The sequence below is a fragment of the Bos taurus genome, chromosome 13 (genome assembly GCF_002263795.3).
Source record: "Bos taurus isolate L1 Dominette 01449 registration number 42190680 breed Hereford chromosome 13, ARS-UCD2.0, whole genome shotgun sequence".
In the NCBI taxonomy this organism is placed as follows: Eukaryota; Metazoa; Chordata; class Mammalia; order Artiodactyla; family Bovidae; genus Bos; species Bos taurus.
In genome coordinates, this window is record NC_037340.1 from 11735513 (window position 1) to 11752290 (window position 16778).

The window sequence follows — 16778 nt, forward strand, 5'->3', positions numbered from 1 at the left end:
CCCATGGATGGAGGAGCCTGGTGGGCTGCAGTCCATGGGGTCACTAAGAGTCGGACACGACTGAGTGACTTCACTTTCACTTTTCACTTTCATGCATTGGAGAAGGAAATGGCAACCCACTCCAGTGTTCTTGCCTGGAGAATCCCAGGGACGGGGGAGCCTGGTGGGCTGCCGTCTATGGGGTCGCACAGAGTCGGACACGACTGAAGTGACTTAGCAGCAAGCTATTTCAAATCCCGAAAGATGATGCTGTGAAAGTGCTGCACTCAATATGCCAGCACATTTGGAAAACTCAGCAGTGGCCACAGGACTGGAAAAGGTCAGTTTTCATTCCAATCCCACAGAAAGGCAATGCCAAAGAATGCTCAAACTACTGCACAATTCCACTCATCTCACATGCTAGTAAAGTAATGCTCAAAATTCTCCAAGCCAGGCTTCAGCAATACGTGAACCGTGAACTTCCAGGTGTTCAAGCTGGTTTTAAAAAAGGCAAAGGAACCAGAGATCAAATTGCCAACATCCGCTGGATCATTGAATAAGCAAGAGAGTTCCAGAAAAACATCTATTTCTGCTTTATTGACTATGCCAAAGCCTTTGACTGTGTGGATCACAATAAACTGTGGAAAATTCTGAAAGAGATGGGAATACCAGACCACCTGACCTGCCTCTTGAGAAACCTATATGCAGGTCAGGAAGCAACAGTTAGAACTGGACATGGAACAACAGACTGGTTCCAAATAGGAAAAGGAGTACGTCAAGGCTGTATATTGTCACACTGTTTATTTAACTCCTATGCAGAGTACATCATGAGAAACGCTGGGCTGGAAGAAGCGCAAGCTGGAATCAAGATTGCCAGGAGAAATATCAGTAACCTCAGATATGCAAATGACACCACCCTTATGGCAGAAAGTGAAGAGGAACTAAAAAGCCTCTTCATGAAAGTGAAAGAAGAGAGTTAAAAAGTTGGCTTAAAGCTCAGCATTCAGAAAACAAAGATCATGGCATCTGGTCCCCTCACTTCATGGCAAATAGGGAAACAGTGGAAACAGTGTCAGACTTTATTTTTTGGGGCTCCAAAATCACTGCAGATAGTGATCACAGCCACGAAATTAAAAGAAATTAAAAGACGCTTACTCCTTGGAAGGAAAGTTATGACCAACCTAGACAGCATACTGAAAAGCAGAGACATTACTTTGCCAACAAAGGTCCGTCTAGTCAAGGCTATGATTTTTCCAGTGGTCGTATATGGATGTGAGAGTTGGACTGTGAAGAAAGCTGAGCGCCGAAGAATTGATGCTTTTGAACTGCGGTGTTGGAGAAGACTCTTGAGAGTCCCTTGGACTGCAAGGAGATCCAACCAGCCCATTCTGAAGGAGATCAGCCCTGGGATTTCTTTGGAAGGAATGATGCTAAAGCTGAAACTCCAGTACTTTGGCCACCTCATGCGAAGAGTTGACTCATTGGAAAAGACTCTGATGCTGGGAGGGATTGGGGGCAGGAGGAGAAGGGGATGACAGAGGATGAGATGGCTGGATGGCATCACCAACTCGATGGACATGAGTTTGAGTAAACTCCGTGAGTTGGTGATGGACAGGGAGGCCTGTTGTACTGTGATTCATGGGGTCGCAAAGAGTCGGACACAACTGAGCAACTGAACTGAACTGAAGTATATAAGAAAACTGGCTACCAAAGACTAAAGGAACAGAAGACAGGGGATATGGTTTGAAAATTCTCTATCCTCTCAGTTGAACTTGGACATTTATTTAGAACAACTTGTCTGCAGTGAACTTGGGCTTGTTCAGCCTCTGACCTCCGTGCCTATTATACACTGCTATCACTATGTGAATCTTAACTACTCAAATACCAATTAGCTGGATGTAATGATCTCAGTGGGCTTCCCGGGAGGCTCAATGGTAAAGAATGTTCCTGCCAATGTAGGAGACATGGATTCAAACCCTGGGTCAGGAAGATCCCCTGCAGAAGGAAAGGGCAACCCACTCTAGTATTCTTGCCTGGGAAATCCTATGGACAGAGGAGCCTGGTGGGCTACAGTCCATGGGGTCACAAAAGAATCAGGTGTGACTGAGCGACTAAAAAATGATGTCAATACTATTTACTAGCAGAATTTTAAGTAATGCAGATCTCTTCAAATTCAAAAACAGTCAAGAAACACAGTTTCAAAATTGCTGGATCAAGTAAGTAAACTGTAAGTTTTGATCCTAGACCGTAATATATTCTGTACTGTACTATACACAACTTTGTCGGTTTTCCAAGCATCCACTGTGAGTACTAGGCAAACTGCCCTGCTTTTCACATGCACCTGAACTTCTCCATCTGATTTTGGTAGATTGTTGTTGTTTAGTAGCTAAGTCATATCCAGGTCTTTTGCAACCCCATGGACTGTAGCTCTACCACACTCCTCTGTCCATGGGATTCTCCAGGCAAGAATACTGGAGTGGGTTGCCGTGCCCTCCTCCAGGGGATCCTCCTGACCCAGGGATTGAATCCAAGTCTCCTGCAACTCCTGTTTGGCAGGCAGATTCTTTACCACTGAGCTACCTGGGAAGCCCCTGATTTTGGTAGATATTATCCTCTTATTTTAAGATTTACTGCTAATTACAGCGTGTGTTATAAGTTATAACAATATCATCTGCACATCCATTCAAAACTTGTATTTGTGCTAATGTGGAAAAATAGGCTCCAAAAGTCTATTACTCTAGAAGTTAGATTTAATAAAAGATGAAAAAGGCCAATGGAAACCAGAGTATGTCACCCCAATATATGCCTCTTAGACATAAAATTATTTTGAGTTGAAGGCAGTTAAGAAGTGTAGGAAAAAGCTCCCCCTTTCCTGTCTAAAGGGAGGAAATAAATTCTCCTTTCACTGGAGACACACTCTGATCAACCCAGAGTGGAACTGGCAAACAAACCGAGTTCAACTAATCCTTCTCACCTTAGTTCATCATTTACTAGCCCTATTCCAAACCCCTTTGTATTGTCTGCTGTCCATAAATGTACCGTTTGCCTAAAAGGTATAAAAGCTTTCTGCCCTGGTCACTTACTGAGGACTTCGTTGCCTTGTGTAGGCTACATATGTAAAGATTAAATAAAATGTGTCTGCTTTTTCCCTATTCATGTGTGACTGTGAGTTTCATCTTCAGATCCAGCCAGGGACGCTCAGAGGGTTGAAGACAGCTTCTTCCTCCCCAACAAGGCCAAGCAGTATAGCATGGTGCTATTAATGTTCGAGACAGGAGTCTGAGAAGTATCAGTGCTGATCCTGGGATGATAAAAAGCAGTGTTACAAGCAGACATGCCCTGAAATTCACAAGACAGTCACATAATGAGGCAGCACCAGTATTAAAGACCCAGGTGACTTGGTTACAAGAGCCATATGGCCTTAATGTGCTCCAATGCAAGACTGGTTATAAATGTGTGTTTTCTAAGAACCGTTTCCCCTATTTACATAGAATCCTAAGGGGAAGGCAGTCCTGAAACATGCAGGTTGTGATTGAGAGGCTGAAAACAAAGCATTTTTCAACTGTGAAAGCCCAAGGCTCAGATGACAGAAATACACATTCTTTTCACCCAGCCAGGAGAAAGAAAGGGACCATCAGTCGTCGCCTCAATTGTGCCCCTAGGACTTGCTTCCTCTCACACAGGGCACCCACTGTCACTCTGCCCCCACTCCCCAATCCTCGTGACTTCATCTGCCTTTGGTGCCCCCACCCTCTGCTCCTGGGGGGCTCTCTCACCCTCTCCAGGAAGATTAAGGGTTTATGTCATGAAACCTCTGTCCTCAATCTTTCTCTCCTTCAGCAAATCCCACTTTAATAATAAAAATATCTTTGTTCTCAGAATTCGGTTTCACAACATCTTCCCAGCCTCAATCTGTTCAGAAATTTCTAAAACACAAACACATGCCTCTCCATGGGATGGACCAGAGACGTGTAACCCCTCGTGTGCTGCTGAATTTTGATTCTGGCTCTTTTGTTCTCTAGGTATCAGGGTGTTGTGGACTGAATTGTGCCTGCCCCCCCAATCCCAATTTCTTAATGCTGAAATCCTAACCACTCTGGTACACCTCAGAGTGAGACTGGATTTGGAGACGGGGCCTTTAAAGAGGTAATACAAGTTAAGTGAGGTAGTACAGGTCCAGTGTGAAGAGACGCCAGGGATGAACACAGAGGCTGGACCCTGTGAGGACATTGTGAGAAGACAGCCGTCGGCACATCAGGGAGAGAAGCTTCGAGAAACCAAACCTGCCCATGCTCTGATCTTGGACCTAAGTCTCCAGATTGGTTAGGAAGTAAGTTCCTGCTGTTTCAAGTCACCCGGTGTGTGGTATTTTGTGGTGGCTAACTCCACAGCAGATGAATACACTGAGCAACATAAAGGTCAGTCCATATCCATGTAGTGTATCTTTGAATGCATTATTGTTATTGTTTAGTCACTCAGCTGTGTCTGACTCTTGGTGACCCCATGTACTGTAGCCCACCAGGCTCCTCCATCCATGGGATTTCCCAGACAAGAACACTGGAGTGGGTTGCCATTTCCTTCTCCAGGAGATCTTCCCGACTCAGAGATCAAACTCGCATCTCCTCCCGACCCAGAGATCAAACTCACATTTCCTGTATTGGCAGGTAGATTCCTTACCAATAAGCCAGCAGGGAAGCCCCTTCAAGTGTATACCCTTCTTTATATTTTTTCAAGGTTTACTGCGAGAAAACATTTTTGCTGCTTTACTTGTATGCTTTTTTATTCACCTAATCAAATAGTCTTGTATCACTTGATAAAATGTTTTCCTGTTTCAAAGGGGCACATGGTCCAGTGTGCATAGAGGGAGTGACTAGGACAGACAGAGAAGAGCTGGGACTGAGGGGTGAGGGTACCCTGGAAGACCACAGAAGGACCCTAGAAGAGACCCCAGGGACAAGGCAGGAAAAGGTGAATCGGAGCCATCTTAAAGAAGAAGCAGTATTTAGTCAAGTGGAGAAAAGCCCAATGGGCAGGGAGAGTCCAGTCATTTGAACGATCATGAAAAGAGTTCTTGCTGAATTAATTTTTAGGGAAATAGAGTCAATGAACGAAGTGTTAAGTGAGCACCGTCTACAAGCCCAACACGTGGCATGCAGTTTCGCCCATATTTGGGGAGCTACAAAGTTCAAGTTGACCATCAAGACCACTAGCAAATAACGACTTGCCAGATTGTGACCCAGGCTGGCTGACCACAGCACAACCCAGAGGGGAGAGATTTGTGGTTAGAGAAGGTTCCTGAAGGGGATGTTGGAACTTCCTCTCTGTCTCTGGGAGTCTGGCACAGCACTCAGTGAAAAACGTCAGCTGATTCCTGAAGGAAGACATTAGGAGGAAGATCACGCGAGGGAGGAAGAAGAGAGAGGTGGGAACGGACAAGATATGCAAGAAGCCTGATTATCTGGAACATGTGACTGGTGAGGATGAGGTCAAATCACGAAGGATTCTGAAACCCAGGCAGTGGAGATGGTATGGGCTGCAGTGGATGGCACTTAACTCCAAGCCGCTTGTGACCTAATGAACCCCCTTCTGAGAGAGATGCTACTGAGAGTGTGGCCATTGGTGCCTGTGGGCATGGAGGCAGGGACATACTGGAAGGAGCATCCTTTTGCAGGGTATGCACACGATTCTCCAATGTGGGTCTGTCCTCCCCATCCTGGAGGTCCACTTGCTTTTACAGTTCTTATCCTGCAGGCTTCCTACCGCCTTCAGATATGCTCACAAGAGCAAATCCATTCCTCCAGCCCCAAGTCAGTGAGCTCTGCAGTGTGCACTGATTCTTTCATCCATTGAGGCAACAACTTTCATTGCTTTGGTGGGACCTCAGTGATTCCTTACAACCATCTCTCCCTATTTATCAACTATGAACCACCCCCACCCGCTCCTCCCTACCCCCCAGTTCCCATCCAGCCTCGAGGCTGGCCTGGAAAAGTGTGGTTAGAGCCAAAACGATGGGTAAGAAAGAAGTGAAAGTGTTTTTATTTTGAGTATGAAACCTGCCTGCTGAGACTCAGATAAAGAAATTTTACTTTTGCATTACTCATAAGAAAAGGATGAAAAGATTTATTTAAAAAATTATCAGCATGCTCAAGATTAAAACAGCTGATCTCTTCTAACTCCAACACCTGTCCACATTCCAAAAAAAGATAAGTTAATTACAGATCATTTTTATGGGCCCAGCACGCTTCCGCGGCGCCACTCTGCTACAAATCACTTTTAGACTTTTGTATTCCAAGAGGGCAAAGCATGTCTTATCCATACTGAATCCCTAGTATCTATGACTTATGTTCCAGTGAGGGAGGAAGAAAAAGGAAATAAATGAACAGATAAACGTGAAACAGTGTTGTTGTGGTTTAGTTGCTAAGTCATGTCCAACTCTTTCTCGACCCTATGGACTGTAGCCTGCCAGGCTCTTCTGTTCACAGGACTTCCCAGGAAAGAATACTGGAGTGAAACATTAAGAATTTGGAATGCTGTGGGGAGATGGAAACAAGCCTGAGATGAGTATCTGGTGGAGCCACTTTAACGTGGGCTTCAAGATGGCCTCATTGCATGTCAGGGAAGAGCCAGCCAAGTGATGACCAAGGGGAGCTTCCAGGCAAAGGGGTGAGGCTGTCCTAAGACTAGGATAGCCCAGTCTTAGGGCATTTGGTGACCAAAGACAAAGTCATGGTGAAGTGGAGTCTGGTGGGCAATGTAGCGTGGTTGAGAAAGACGAAGGCCTAAGTCATATAGGGCCATGCCTTATGTGTTGAATGTTTATGTCCCTACCCCCCACAAATTCATATGCTGACCTAACCCCCCAAAAAATGGTACTAGGAGGTGGGGCCTTTAGGAGGTGATTGGGCCATGGGTGGAGCCGTCATGAAGGGGATGAGCACTCTCATCAGAGACTCCAGAGACCTAGCTGGCCCTACTTCCACTACATGAGGACACAAGGAGAAGTCGGGAGAAGCCAGAAGAGAGCTCTCACCAGAATGCAGCCATGCTGGTGCTCTGACCTGGGACATCCATGCTCCAGAACCATGAGGAATAATCTTCTCTTGTTTCCAAGCCACTCAATCTACGGTACTTTGCTATGGCAGCCCAAACAGGCAAAGATGCCAGGTAAACTAAGATTTAAAAACAGTGGGTTTATGCTACATCAGATGAAGTATCATTGGAGGGTTTTCAACCAGGAGACAGGAGAACTGTTTTACAGTTTTCAAAGCCTTGGCTTTGAAGTGCCTGTGGGCGTGGCTACCTGTTGTGTGGACAATGGTTATAGCATAAGAGTGGAAGCAGGCAGATTGTTGGGGAGTCCCTGTAGCGATTCAGGTGACAGAGGCTGCTGGCTCAGCTTGGGGAACGCTGGAGTCTGAGAGGAGTACAAAGACATGAGATATATTTTAGGGACACAGTAGACAAGACTCACTGATAAAATTGATATAAGGCATGCTAGAAGGAGAGGAATCAAGAATGTCTCCTGGGACTTCCCTGGTGGTCCAGTGGATAAGAATCCTCCTGCCAATGCAGGAGACATGGGTTCGATTGCTGGTATGAGAAGATCCTACATGCCAAGGAGCAATCAAGCCCATGCAGCCCAACAACCGAGCCCACATGTTGTAACTACTGAAGCCCATAGGCCTAGAGGTCAGGCTCTCTGAACAGGAGAAACTGCAATGAGACGCCCACGCACAGCAATGAAGAATAGCCCCTGCTCACCACAACTAGATAAAGACCGCACTCAGCAATTAAGCCTGAGCGATAACAGATAAACTAATAAACTCCATAAATTTCAGCATTTACTCCGTACACCCAGCGCAGCCAAAATAAATAAAATAAAATAAAAAAGGATGCCTTTTAGATTTTTGACTTGAGGAACAACTAGATTATTTGAAAAGGGGGTCCCTGGTGAAAGAACAAGTTTGGAGGAGATAAAAACAACTAGGTCACCACTGACCACCAGAACTTCCTGCAGTGATGGACATGCTCCTTATCTGCCTTCTGATGTGGTGACCACGACTCACAGGGAGCTACTGTGCATTTGAAACGGTTCATGGCACTGGAAAACTGACTTTTAAATCTTATTGAATTTTAATTAATATACACAGCTCCATGGCACTACCATATTGGACTGCACAGATCTTGAGCCTTGGGTTGGATAAGGAAGTCTGAGATACCTAGAGGATGGATGGAGAGGTCAAGCAGGTAGCCATGGATATGAGACTGAAGTTCGGGGGAAGATCAGGGCTAGAGTTCAAAACTAGCAAGTCATCAGCATGCAGACGGTCTTCAAAGCCAGGAGGGTAGACCTGATCCACTGGGAGAGTGCAGATGGATAAGAGAAAAGCGGCTGAATGCTGGGAATGCCAACGCTCAAAGACGAGCCAACAAAGGACCAGACAGAGGTAGGAAGCAAAGGAGGAGTATGGGGCCATGGAAGTCAAGGAGGAGGTCTGGTCAACCCTGACAGATGCTGCTGAGAGATCAGGGAAGATAAGGACAGGAAAATGTCCACACGTCTTCGCGTTTAAGAAGACGAAGGTCAGGGCTGGAGGCAGAGAACCAGGAGTCAGCGGTATATGAAATGCCTTCTCGACTTTGGGACTGGAGATGCCTGAGTACACAGAGAAGAGAAAGGTACCCAGGACTGGCCTCTCTGAGCCTCATTTTCTCAACTACACAAAGGGGAATTAAGCTTGCTCTAAGAATTAAGTGAGACAATGAAGGGAAAATCCCTAGGCAGACTTCCAGCATGCTGTAGTGTTTTATAAATGTTGGTCCCCTTCTCCCTTTTCTGCAGGGCATGGAGGGGGAGTGGGGCACGAGCTGATTGATAAGGGATCAGTGTAGAGGGAGTTGCTATAAAGAGGGAGTTGCTATAAAAAGGGAGTTGCAAAGAAAGGAGCTTGACATAAGAGCTTCTGGTCCCACCAGCATAAGGGTTCCCTGCTCTCCTCTCTGCTCTGTGTAAAAAGGCTGGGCTTTTGGAAGATACTCATGTACTTCATTATGACGTAAATTTGTGACAATGTAAGCTTTCTTATGTAATCTCAAAACTTTGTATTGTGACTTCTGTATTAATTATATGTATTCCTGTAACTTTATATAATGAGGACTCGCAATGTGAGGGTTGAATGTTATTGACCTCTGATGGCACATTTTCTGAGATGTTCTCAGTTAATGAGAAGCTAACTGATGGGCCAGAGTTCCAAGCAGTGACCTTGTGGTAGAACATATATATATGCATGAGCTTTATACTAACAGATGTTCCTGAATACATTAATTATAATTTTTGGAAAAAATTCTGTAATGAAATGTTTGTTACATACCAGCCTTCCCACTGTTAGTTCCAATGAGGAAAATTTCACTTGGCAACAATTATTATTTTTCTTTTGCAATTTTTGAGTATGAATATAATTTTGCATTTCTCGAATAGATAACAACTGGAGGAGATTGGAGACAGCTTTGGAACAGGTCTGGAGTATGGCTTGGTTACAGATAGTCCGTAAAATCGCCAGCTCCCATGTGGGGAACTGCCAGTTGGCTGTCAGCACATCTCTGCCTATCTTGCGTGAGTTTGTTCAAAACTAACCGAGAACAATTACGCAACTTCATACATGCTCAGAGGTTCAGAATCTGAAGGAAACTTGATGCAGTCCCAATTCTATGACAAGTCTAAAAAATGTATTTTAATTCTTTTGTTTGTACAGCTTTAATTTATTATGTGTATTTATATTCATTCTAGTGTTTCTCAGCTAATCTCTACTGAAAACCTTAGAGCAGGTGTGTGTGAAAGCTCATGCAGGGATGTAATATGAGAAAAGACTTAGAACGCCTTCAAAAAAGCACAAGCAAAGTAAAAACTGTCTACCTATCATTCGGACTTAAATCTGCGGAATTCAAGTTCCCTTTTTATCATCAACAAATGTGAAGATTACAGCTGCCCACTGTAGGGTTCCCTGGCTCTGGGCTACCTTTGTACCCATTGAACCCACACATTTTTTATCTTCCTAATTATCAATAATCATTTAGATCCAAGCTTGGACATCATGACTTCAGAAAAGGCTTTCCTGACCCCCAGACCACATTAGGTCCTCCCCTCCCCCTGCCCCATAGCACTCTCTCTTAGCATCTATATTTCTGTCCACCACTCATCGTAGAATTAAACATTGAAATATGTGTCCAATGCTGACCCTCCTACGCCACTCCTGCCTATTCTGGACTGAGAACTCCACGAAGGGACAGGTAGCATCAGCCTCTTTGCTGACACTGTTTTATCCAGGACCTGGCACAGACAGAAAGCTAACTCAATAGATGTTAAATAAAGAAAGATTTTGCACACATGCAAACAAAACAAAACAGTGAGTGGGATCTGGGTGTAGCTGGGCGTGGCATACATAAGCGGTCATGCAATCCTCAAAGCAAACACCATGAAGGGCACAGCAGAAGAGTTCTGAAGCCCACCTCATCCATCCATCCTCAGTTCTCCCAGGCACCTCAACTTGCTACTGGTTTGCCTCTTACACCTCTCTCTCTCCAATCTTACCTCCCCTTGACATCCTAGTGCCCTGTGTTTTGCTTTATTGCTTGGAAGAAGCACCCCACTGAACAATGTTCTAGAGCTCCCGACTCACCCAGTGAATGGTTCTCCTGCCTGGTTGGTCCTGGCTTTGTCTACAAACCCTGAGCAGACAAGACTCGGTAAATTCCTCTTAATAGAAGACTGCACCTAAAAGCATCTAAATAAGAGGACCTTTCAGCATATTTTTATAACTATCCATTTTTAAATCATGTCAAAAATCCATTTAGGATAAACTGCTAATGGGTGAGTTATGAGTGATACAGAGCAGCGTGTGGGGACAGAGTGACCCAGGGTGTGAGCGCCTGGCTGGCAATGTCACGGCCCAATTGTGTCTCCAGGACTGAGATGGGGCAGATCAGAACACACCAAAGCCATTTGTAGAATGAAAGCAGCTAAGCCATCATAGTTTCCCTTGTAATTGCATAAACATAAATTATATGCTAAAATGGCTTCTTCAGTTAATTTGCTCTTTAAGAATGAAGACAATGAAACAGAGATTTTACTTAAATATACACTACTGCTCTTTCTCACTCAGCCTAAATTCATTCAAGTCTGGGAATACAACAAAAGCTCCACTCATAAACTCACACACGTCCCATGTGCTCTAATCCATCACTGGGCAAAAAGAATTCCTGCTGATACACTTCCACTTTTCTAGCACCCATACATGTATCTTGCACATGTAGCAAAGAGTGAAATAAGATGTAAAATGACACTGAACGTGATCCCTGCAACATATTTGAAGACACCATTTAACAACCCACAAAACCTCATTATGGTTGTGTTAAGGACAAGCCTTAATACAAAAACAAAGACAGGTTTTCTGCTAAGACAGACACCACTAACCCCCAGGAATGAAGAGCAGCTTTGTGAAAACCACCCTGAGATTTGGAGATAATTTAGAATCACTACCTCTGAGGCACCATGCCTGAAATATAGGAGCTGTCTTTAAACAAAGATTGATGGTCCAGGTGTGAATAACTGGTAAGACCTAACGTTCATGCTTTCACATGAGAAACTGTCTCTCCAAAAAAACAAATTATTAGAATAACAGTATGAGTACAGAGTTCATTACGTGGTGGAAATATTCTGGAATCACATAGTGGTGATGGTTGCACAAGCTTGTGAGTATACTAAAACCCCAGTGAATTGCATTCCTTATTATAAAGGTGAATTTATGGTTTATGAATTATATCTCACGTATTCTTAAAAATATTTTTCTTTTTTAGACCCATTATTTTATCAATAGGATGACAGATGTGCACAAGGCATTTATACTAACCCTGGAAAGAGCTTAGTTTTTTGCCTTGACCATTTCAGTTCAGTCGCTTGTGTCCAACTCTTTTTGACCCCATGGACTGCAGCACACCAGGCTTCCCTGTCCATCACCAATTCCTGGAGCTTGCTCAAACTCATGTCCATTGAGTCGGCGATGCCATCAAACCATCTCCTAAGTTCCCTTCTCTTCCTGCCTTCAATTTTTCCCAGAATCGGTCTTTACCAATAGGTCAGTTCTTCGCATCACATGGCCAAAGTATTGGAGCTTCAGCTTCAGCATCAGTCCTTCCAAAGAATATTCAGGACTGATTTCCTTTAGAATGGACTGGTTTGATCTCCTTGCAGTTCAAGGGACTCTCAAGTGTCTTTTCCAACACCACAGCTCAAAAACATCAATTCTTCAGTGCTCAGCTTTCTTTATAGTCCAACTCTAATATCCCTACATGACTACTAGAAAAACCATTGCTTTGACTAGATGGACCTTTGTCAGCCAAGTAATGTCTCTGCTTTTTAATATGCAGTCTAGGTTGGCCATAGCTTTTCTTCCAAGGAGCAAATGTCTTTTAATTTTATGGCTGTAGTCACCATCTGCAGTGATTTTGGAGCCCCCCAAAATAAAGTCTCTCACTGTTTCCATTGTTTCCCCATATATTTGCCATGAAGTGATGGGACTGGGTGCCATGATCTTAGTTTTTTGGATGCTGAGTTTTAAGCCAGATTTTTCACTCTCCTCTTTCACTTTCATCAAGAGGCTCTTTAGTTCTTCTTCACTTTCTGCCGTAAGTGTGGTGTCATTTGCATATCTGAGGTTATTGATATTTCTCCTGGAAATCTGGATTCTAGCTTGTGCTTCATCCAGCCTGGCATTTCACATGATATACTCTGCATAAGTTAAATAAGCAAGGTGACAAGCTTGACACAATCCTTTCTCAATTTGGAACCAGTCTGTTGTTCCATGTCTGGTTCTAACTGTTGCTTCTTAACCTGCATACAGGTTTCTCAGGAGGCAGGTCAGATGGTCTGGTATTCCCATCTCTTGAAGAATTTTCCACAGTTTGTTGTGATCCACACAGTCAAAGGCTTTGGCATAGTCAATAAAGCAGAAGTTGATATTTTTCTAGAACTCTCTTGATTTTTTGATGATCCACTGGATGTTGGCAATTTGATCTCTGGTTCCTCTGCCTTTTCTAAATCCAGCTTGAACATCTGGAAGTTCTCGGCTCACATACTGTTGAAGCCTAGCTTGGAGAATTTTGAGCATTACTTTGCTAGTGTGTGAGATGAGTGCAATTGTGCAATAGTTTGAACATTCTTTGGCATTGCCTTTCTTTGGGATTGGAATGAAAACTGACCTTTCCCAGTCCTGTGGCCACTGCAGCTGGCATATTGAGTGTAGCACTTTCACAGAATCGTCTTTTAGGATTTGAAATAGCTCAGCTGGAATTCCATCACCTCCACTAGCTTTATTTGTAGTGATGCTTCCTACATCTCCTCAGGTCACCTATCATGTGACCTCAAATGGCACCTCACTCACTCACAGAAATGTGTCTTTTAAAAATTCCTATCAATAGATATCTTCAGCTAAGAATTTAATTGCATTAAAACCTCACTAAAGTGATCTGCTTCAAAATATACCAGGAGTCATTTTCAAAAGGAATATGCTAATTAGGGTAATAAAAATGTTCTAAAAGTGGATTCAAGTGATGGTTGTATAGCTTGGTAAATTTACTGAGTTGAGTGAACTTTATGGTACATAATTATACTTCAATGAAGTTGTAAAAAACAAAACAAAAAAGTCCAGGTGGGCAGAAGTGGGTGGAAGTAGAGGGCAAGCAAGCTGTCCCTTAGGCTGACAATGGAGGAGGCTGGGTGATGGCTAAATGCAGTGAATACTGCTGGTGTCAGAGCTTTCCACGTGGTTCAGTGGTAAAGAATCTACCTGCCAATGCAGGAGATTCAGGAGACTCAGGTTTGATCCCTGGGTCAGGAAGATCCCCTGGAGGAGGAAATGGCAACCCAGTCCAGTATTCTTACCTGGGAAATCCCATGGACAGAGGAGGCTGGCGGCCTACAGTCCTCAGGGTCGCAAAGAGTTGGACGGGACTGAGCGCGCACATGCACTGCTGGTGTTGCCTACCGCACCCCTTTCAGGCCACCCTGGTCCGCAATTCTTAGAACTGACTGAGGACGTCGCTGAAATTGCCCTTAACTCATCTCCTCTCTCTGACCTGTCCCCTTGTTTCACCCCTGACAGATGCTGATCCCAACAGCTCTTCTCAGAAAATCACCTGCACCCAAATTTCTGCATCATTATCTGTTTCCGGGGAACCAGACCTAAGACAGAGGCCTATTAAACATTCTCTCTACATTTTAAAGCATTTAAAAATTTTTATAACAAGAAGTGATAAACAAAGGTTACACACCTAGAAGTTTCCAAAACTGAAGTGCCAAAAACTCTAGAAAAATTATACAGGATGTTTCACAGACATTGTGGCCAATACTAAATCTGTCATTCTATGAACTCCAAGTCATAGAAGTCTGCCACCTCACTATCTGTCTTCCAGGCTCTTTCATAAAGGACGGTGAGATGCATTCACCCGTCCGTTCAGATGGATTTGCTGAACTCAGAAGGTCTCTTCTTACCCTGTCTGCAATAGCTTCAAGAGTATGTGTTCTCTGCCAAACACGAAGAAAGGAAAATGAGAAAATCTGAGAGTAATGAGATCCTCAAGAAAGGCAAAGAAATGCAGGAAAGTCTCGAATTTAAGAGTCCATTTTTTCCCCTACATTTAATTTAATTGCACTTTCTGCTAGAAAGCCTGCAGGCAAGGGGATAATAAGATTTTGGTGATTAAATTATTTAAAGTCTCTGATATTATAGCATTTTAGAGAGCGTTCCACATATTTTGTCTATCAAAAGGATGATCCAGAAAATCCCCTTTCCTTAGGGAATCCAGGAGCCACCAATTATCTGAAATTGCTTTGCTTAAAAAAATCCCACTTATTTGAATTGGGATTGCTTGTTGTCTTACTGTTATTAACTCCCACTGGCCCATTACATGAATGCTGGCACTATATTAAATGTCCTCAAACAAAGAGATGCTAATTAAATGTCCTCAAACAAAGAGATTTTGTTATGTATGGTAAGTCCAAATAATACCTAGCACTATGGAGTGTACTGTCCGATGCAAAAGATAGATCTCTCCCAAGAAGGCAATGCCACCTAAGTTCTTGCAATTTGCTCCAGAACTGCCTCAATTTACCTATTTGCTCCTTGTTCAGTGTCTCATCTCCTCCAGATGTAAGCCTATCTTCATCAGTTCATCCTGTCTACCTCTGGTTCCATCTTCTCCTTTCGATCTTGGTACAGACGTCAGTGGATCGCTCACTTACAACACAAAGTCCTCTCCTCATGTGCATTTTCCCCACAGACTGGCCCCTGTGCATGCTGACCTATAACCCCAAACCAGGGGTGCCAGAGGGTACGGCCCCAAAGGAGAAGAGGGGGATCTGGGGCATGGGCAGGGAAATGCACAAGGAGAAATCAAGAAAATTAGACCCCAAAGTATGTGATGAAATAAAAAACCACACTGCTCTGTTACCACACTATTATATAATATTTTTACAAGTTAGGAAAAACATTTGGCATAAATAATACCACTTTTCAACTCTTAACTGCTGTCAATCTTTATTTGTCAAAAATATTTGTGTAATCAAAATGGCAATATGAGTTTTCTACCATCTTACCCCCAAGGAACTCCCAACCACTTCCCCAAAGCCCAGGGGTCCAGAGGAGATGTTCCAGGACATCACTGGAGCAAAATTAAATCTGAGGTTGCACCCACTGACAGGGGTGAGACGAACAGTTTCAGTTTACCCATGTCAGTCTCCCCAAGACAGCTCAGGGCTGGGAGGACTTCTCAGCCTGTGATTCCTCTCAGAGTCCCTGGCTTCCCCAGCTGTGCAGAACACTGTCAGAGACCCGTTTCTGTAACAGAGGACAAAAGAAGGGGAGAAGGAGACAAGAAAAGCAAGAGCATGGGCCCCCATATGGGGGGGACTCGTGGGTCACTTGGAGCACTTGAAGCTCCACAGCAGCCCTGTCATTTGGCACCATAATCGAAATCTCGGGATGAAAAGAGGGCACATTTCAGGACTTGCTGCGGATCTGGCTCTCCTCCATACCAGCTCCTTCCGGCAGCAGAGCCTTCCAGCTAGTGCCAAATCTAAACAAAAGGAGCCCACAGCACTCACTGGCTCAGAGCTTCTTTAAAATTCCTCAACGTGCCTACAGTGGAATTTCAATCAAAGTCAGCTTATCCTTCTTTTTCCCCTTGCAATCTGAGCATGCTGCCAGCTAGCTCTCAATCCTACAGCAATGGAATACTAGGGGGATGGGTATGAGGAATGCAGGGTTTTTTTTTAAAACAGACTTTCTTCTAGAGCAGCTTTAGATTCACAGCAAAATTGAGGGGAAGGGACAGAGATTTCCACTTACCCCACCCTCACATAAGCACAGCCTCCTATCAACACTTCCCATCATTTGTTATAACTGATGAACTTACACTGACACATCACCATCACCCAAAATCCAGTTTATAGCAAGGCTGACTCATGATGTTGTACATTCTATGTCTTTGGACAAATGCATAATGACATGTATCTACCATTACAGTTGTAGAAGAGTTTTTTCACAGCCCTAAAAATCACCTGCGCTTTGCAAATGAACCTATCTACAAAACAAAACAGACTCAGAGAGATCAGACTTGTGGTTGCCAAGGTGTGGGGCTGGGGGGGTGGGGGTTGGCAGGGGTGGGCAGGGATGAGTGGAGAGGGATCGACTGGGAGGCTGCAGCTGGTAGATGCAAACTATTAGATTTAGCATGGATGAATAAGG

General features: G+C 44.0%; 1 protein-coding gene and 1 long non-coding RNA gene across 3 annotated transcripts in view; one reads left to right on the forward strand and one right to left on the reverse strand.

Annotated features, from left to right (window-relative positions):
* CAMK1D (calcium/calmodulin dependent protein kinase ID) overlaps nucleotides 1-16778 on the reverse strand; it is a 394574-nt gene that overhangs the window by 67131 nt on the left and 310665 nt on the right. The gene's annotated exons all lie outside the window — the stretch shown is intronic.
* Nucleotides 6333-14972, forward strand: LOC132346846 (uncharacterized). The gene is made up of 3 exons (XR_009496807.1): nucleotides 6333-6642; nucleotides 9458-9592; nucleotides 14136-14972. It is a non-coding gene; the product is annotated as an uncharacterized lncRNA (long non-coding RNA).